Genomic DNA, 6,000 nt, shown 5'->3' with positions numbered 1-6,000 from the left:
TGGTTTTGTTTGATTCTGGAGCTTCTCACTCCTTCATTTCAAAAAGTTTTGCTTTGCAAAATAATTTTTCGATGCTTCCTTTGGAGAAATCCATGATCATCAAGTCCCCTGGGATTCAGCAAGTTACTCAGAGTTACTGTCAGGATGTGATTATTGAGTTTGAAGGGGTGATGTCTCACGCAAATCTTATTGTGTTAGAAAATAAAGGACTGGATGTCATCCTCGGCATGGACTGGCTAACCACCAATGAAGGTTTCATTGACTGTTTCAACCGGACCGTAATCCTCACACATCACCACGGGAAGACAATAAGGGTATCCGCCAAGGAAAGAAAAATACCCCGGCAACCGAGATTGAATAAGGTGGACGTTTTTGAGCTAAACCAGGTTCCAGTAGTATGTGAATTTCCAGATGTATTCCCCGAAGAGCTACCAGGCATGCCACCAGACCGAGAGATAGAATTCAGCATTGAGCTCGCACCAGGAACCAACCCCATATACAAGAAACCATACAGAATGGCACCATCCGATTTGGTCGAGTTGAAGAAACAAATAAAGGAATTGCTGGACAAAGGATACATTCGAGCCAGTTCCTCACCTTGGGGATCACCAATCTTATTTGCCAAAAAGAAATACGGAACACTGAGATTGTGTATTGACTATCGAGCACTTAACCTGGTCACAATCAAGAACAAATACCCAATGCCAAGGATAAACGATTTGTTTGATCAGCTCGCTCAGGCCAAGGTATTCTCAAAAATTGACTTAAGGTCAGGATACCATCAATTAAAGGTGCGAACAGAAGATATCCCCAAGACAGCATTCACCTCCAGATATGGACTGTATGAGTTCACAGTAATGCCATTTGGACTAACAAACGCCCCCGCATATTTTTTTCACCTCATGAACAAAGTATTTATGAAGTTTATGGACAAGTTCGTTGTGGTGTTCATCGACGATATCCTGGTATACTCCAAGACACCGGAAGAGCACGCGGAACATCTCAGAATTGTGCTAGGAGAACTCAGGAAACACCAATTGTATGCCAAGTTCAGCAAATGTGAATTTTGGCTGAGACAAGTAGGCTTTCTAGGCCACGTGCTGACCCAAGACGGTATTGCAGTGGACCCAGAGAAAGTCAAGGCCGTACTTGGCTGGAAGTCACCAGCCAGCGTAACGGACATACGAAGTTTCTTGGGAATGGCAGGATATTACCGCAGATTTATTGAAGGACTCTCCACCATAGCCAAGCCTATGACGCAGTTACTCAAGAAAGACAAGAAGTTTGAATGGACAGAAGTCTGCGAGAAAAGTTTCCAAGAGCTGAAGCGGAAATTGATGACAGCACCAGTATTAATTGTGCCAGACACACACAAGAATTTTGAAGTGTATTGTGACGTGTCCAGAAAAGGTCTCGGATGCGTATTGATGCAAGAAGGCAAGGTTGTCGCCTACGCTTCAAGGCAGCTCCGCAAGCATGAGGAAAATTATCCCACTCATGACTTAGAAATGGCAGCTGTCATTCATGCACTTAAGGAATGGAGGCATTTCTTACTTGGAAATCGATGTGAAATATACACGGAGCATAAAAGTCTCAAATATATTTTCACACAGCCAGAACTAAATTTATGACAATGACGCTGGTTGGAATTGGTAAAGGATTATGATGTTGGTATCCATTATCATCCAGGAAAGGCAAATGTAGTGGCCGATGCTCTTAGCCGGAACCCCAGCTCCGACGAGAATAGTCTGCAAAGCTTGAGGCCCGAATTCCAACAAGAATTTGCCAAATTCAACTTGTTAATGGTGGCCGAAGGCACCATAACAAAGTTGGAGATACAACCTGACCCCGTGGAGAAAATTAAAGGAGCTTAACCTGGTCACCCCAGCATCGAAGGCATCAAAAGAAAGGTGAGTATGGGCAAGTCCTCGGAATTCGTCGTAGACGATGGAGGGATATTATGGTACGGAGAAAGACTCTGCATGCCAAACATAGAAGACCTTAAACAGCAAATTTTAGCTGAAGCCCACACCGCCCCATACTCGATTCACCCCGGGGGAACCAAAATGTTTAAAGATATTCAGGAAAGATTTTGGTGGCACGGTATGAAGAGGGACATAGCCACCTTCAATGCATGTTGCGACTCATGTCAACGCATAAAAGCTGAGCATCATAGACCAGCCAGACTGCTGCAACCGAACAAAATACCTGAGTGGAAACGGGATGAAATAGGAATGGATTTCATTGTCGGACTACCTCGGTCACGACACGGAAATGATGCCATATGGGTCATCACCGACAGGTTAACCAAAGTGGCACATTTTATTCCAGTCAAGACGACCCACACCACTCAGAGGCTTGCCAGGATTTATCTCTCCCGCATAGTTTGTCTGCACGGTGTTCTGAAGACTATAATTCCGACAGAGGCACTCAATTCTTCTCGAGATTTTGGCATCATTTACAACAGGCTCTGGGAACTCAACTAGCCTTCAGTACAGCATACCACCCCGAGACTGATGGATAAACGGAACGCGTAAACCAAGTTTTGGAGGACATGCTGAGAGCATGTGTCCTCACCTATGGAGCCAGTTGGGAAGAAAGCCTGCCATACGCCGAGTTCGCGTACAACAACAGTTACCAGGCCAGCCTGCAGATGGCACCGTTTGAAGCTTTATACGGACGGAGATGTTGTACCCCATTAAATTGGTCAGAGACCGGAGACGGCCGCATCTTCGGCCCAGACATGCTCAGGGAAGCCAAGGAAAAAGTCAAGCTAATCAGAGATCGACTCAAGACCGCTCAAAGCCGACAGAAGAGTTATTACGATCAAAAACATCGTGGGGTCAACTTCAAACCCGGTGAATTCGTGTACCTAAGAGAATCCCCTATGAGGGGATTGCAACGATTCAAGTTTAAAGGGAAGCTAGCACCAAGATTCATCGGACCATTCTGTATAATGGCACGAAGAGGCACGGTAGCCTTCCAGCTAGACTTACCCGAGGAATTGTCCGATATCCACAACGTATTTCACGTTTCGCAGTTAAGGAAGTGCGTAAGCAACCCAGAGAAACAAGTATTCCATGAGAGCATCGACGTGCAGCCAGACCTCACCTATCGGGAACGCCCGGTAAAAATATTAGAGGTGTCTGAAAGGAGGACCCGACAGAAAACCATCAAGTTTTTCAAAGTTCAGTGGAGCAATCACACCGAGAGTGAAGCAACTTGGGAAAGAGAGGATTTCCTCCGGACAGAGCATCCACACTTATTTAAGGATCAGATGAAATCTCGGGGACGAGATTTTTCCTAAGGGGGTAGGTGTTGTGACACTCCAATTTTTTTAATTGGTTTTTAACAAAAACCTTGCTGGTTTTTCTTTTGTTAAAAGAGGCCATTTAAATTTTTCAGAAAACCATCCTCTTAAGATTTGCTTTTCTTTGGCAAGGATTGTTATCTCTGTTTCATCTTCAAACTATGATGTTTGATCATTTTTAAAACTTATCCTCTGATGGCTCCTTTCTCAAAATATATTTCTGAAAATTAATAATTTTCTTTTTTTTTAAAAGAAACTCTATGAAAATTGGGGATTTCCATACCTTGAAAACCACCCATGAGTTATGTTTTTGCCCATGTGGTAAAACCCCTCCAAAACCTTCCCTCCTCCTTGAAAACAATCTAAGTTCTCTGTCCCAACTAGTCCAAACAAGTTTTGGATTTTATTTTAATTATTTCATCTCTCAAATCTTTTCTAACATCTATTTTGAACCTGAGTCATTTTCAAAGCAAGTACCCTTTTGCATTTGTGTTTGAACCTCAAACCAACTCTCCTGGATAGTCCTTGGTACCCTTAACCTAGAACCAACTTGACTCACTCCCCTTCTTTTCAAATTTTTCAAAATTCAGCCTCTGCAAGTTTGGACCAGATTTGCCAAATTTGGTCAAACTCATATTTCCACTTCTCCAAAAATCCTACCAAAAATCAGGCAGCCTACTGGAGCAATGAGAAGCCACTCCACCAAAAACCAGCCCAAGGAAAAATCCCTTCAAGACAAAATCATTCTGTCGAACACCTGGCATGCACTGTTGCCGTTCATATTCAGTAAATTCTGAGTTCAGTGTCGTTTCTTCGTCAGAGTTTCAGTCACGAGGAAACTGTGCATTTGGCTCGTGCTCGCCACCTCTTCCTCCTGTCTGGAGCACTTGGCGCCTTCCGGGCGTCGGTGGCGCCCTGGCCCGCCGGCGCCGGCGTGTCCCGCGATGGCAGAGCCTTCGTAGCGGCCGACAGGGGGCAACACTGCGGCATAACGCCGTTCAGCACCGGCCAAACCCCCTGAGGGCTCCGCGTGGCCACCTCCTTGCCAGCGCATCCATGCAGCACCGTCGCCGTGGCCTGGCACGCGCAGAGCGCGTTCTCTGCCGCCGGCGTGCTGTGCGGCCGTTCCGTCGAGGGCAGGCCGTAATCCTCCCTCCCGTGCTGAGTTGGACACTGGGATGGCACCAGTGCTTCACCTAGTCGATGCTCAAGCCCGTAAGCCAGCCGTCCACCCACAGCGCCGCCGTAATCGCCCGCCGGACTTATCCGTTCACGGCAACCGCCTCGGACCGCCTATATATAGCCCCCCCGAGCTTGCTCTTGCCCCCGCACAACTCCACCACCATGCCAGACCCCGCCTAGCCTCTGGAAGGGCCTCGAGGGGCCTTTCTTCCTCGACTCCGGCCACCTCCGCCCGCCTCGGGCTCCGGCAATGTTCTCTCCAGTGAGAACTCCTCCGCCGCCCTGCTCTCACCCGTAGCCTTCTCTTACACCTAGTGCTCTAACCCCCACCTCAATTTGATGCCTGCAGCCCTCTCCGGCGAGCTCCATCCACGCCCGAACCGCCGTCCGCCGGAGCAGGAGCCACCGTCGACGTGGTGCTCGCCGGTGACCACCACCACCACCAACCGACGCGGAATAGCACCCTGAGCACGTAGGTAACTTCCGACCCCCCTGCCTCGGCGTGGATCGCCGCCGGCGATCGCCGCGGCTCTCTGGCGCCAAAAGCTCTGCCTCCGTTTTCAAACCCGACGGGTGGGACCGCCCCGTCAGATTTTTATTCTTTTCGAACCGTTTTCTGAAAACGCCTTTGGGCAAAGTACGCTTTCTCCTCTGAACTGGCGTATTCAGACTGAAGCGCTTCCTGTTTTTATAAAGAAAACCCTGGAAAGTTTCTGTTTCATTACAGATGGGTCCCTCGACAAAAACCTTTATAACTTTTAAACAAGATAGTATTTTTGATTGATTCTTTTTCTGTCCTCTTTAAAATTTTGTCTAGTTTTTTATCAGATTTATTTGAAAAATATTTGGAATCATTTTTCTGCACCTCTAGGTATTTACGTTAGCGAGTGTGTTTTCTCTATACCGTAGATACCGACGGAGGTGACGGGACCGCGAACTTCGCCGAGCTAGACTCCGACAACTCTGAACCAGGCAAGCATGTTGAGACTTTTGATATGAGGAGTGTTTTGGCATGTTTGCATTTAGCTAGTTTCATGGCATGTTGGTGAGCATACCGATAAACGTTAATTTTCATGCAAAGTTGATGCAAGTGAGTTCGATAATCCATACGTTGTTGGATGAGAATGTGCATGGCCATGTGTTGGCATGAGGATGGGTAAGATGGCAGTGTTGTAGCATGCCAGTCTTATGCCATACTGTTTGACTCAGTGTCAGCCCGTACCGGTTCGGTTCCCATCCATTTCCCTTCCCGTACTACCACAAGTTTTCCGCAAGGGATATGGCTTAGTAGGTTGCAAACCGCTTACCTGGTACACACCAAAAGGAGAGGCCGTGATGATGGTTCCATGGCCCTGGATTAAAGCCAGTCATGCGGTCAGGGGGCATGGGTATTTCCGGTTGGGACCGAGAGGCGGGCACCCCTTAGAGCGCGCGTATATAAATTTGATCCCATGCTATTCGAGATTGTGATCTCCCCGTCTCAAAAGTTTTTCTTGGACGATGTCTAG

This window comes from Triticum urartu, chromosome 7A (genome assembly GCF_056163025.1).
Source record: "Triticum urartu cultivar PI428250 chromosome 7A, HENAU_Tu73, whole genome shotgun sequence".
In the NCBI taxonomy this organism is placed as follows: Eukaryota; Viridiplantae; Streptophyta; class Magnoliopsida; order Poales; family Poaceae; genus Triticum; species Triticum urartu.
Note: the sequence above shows the minus strand (reverse complement) of the source record.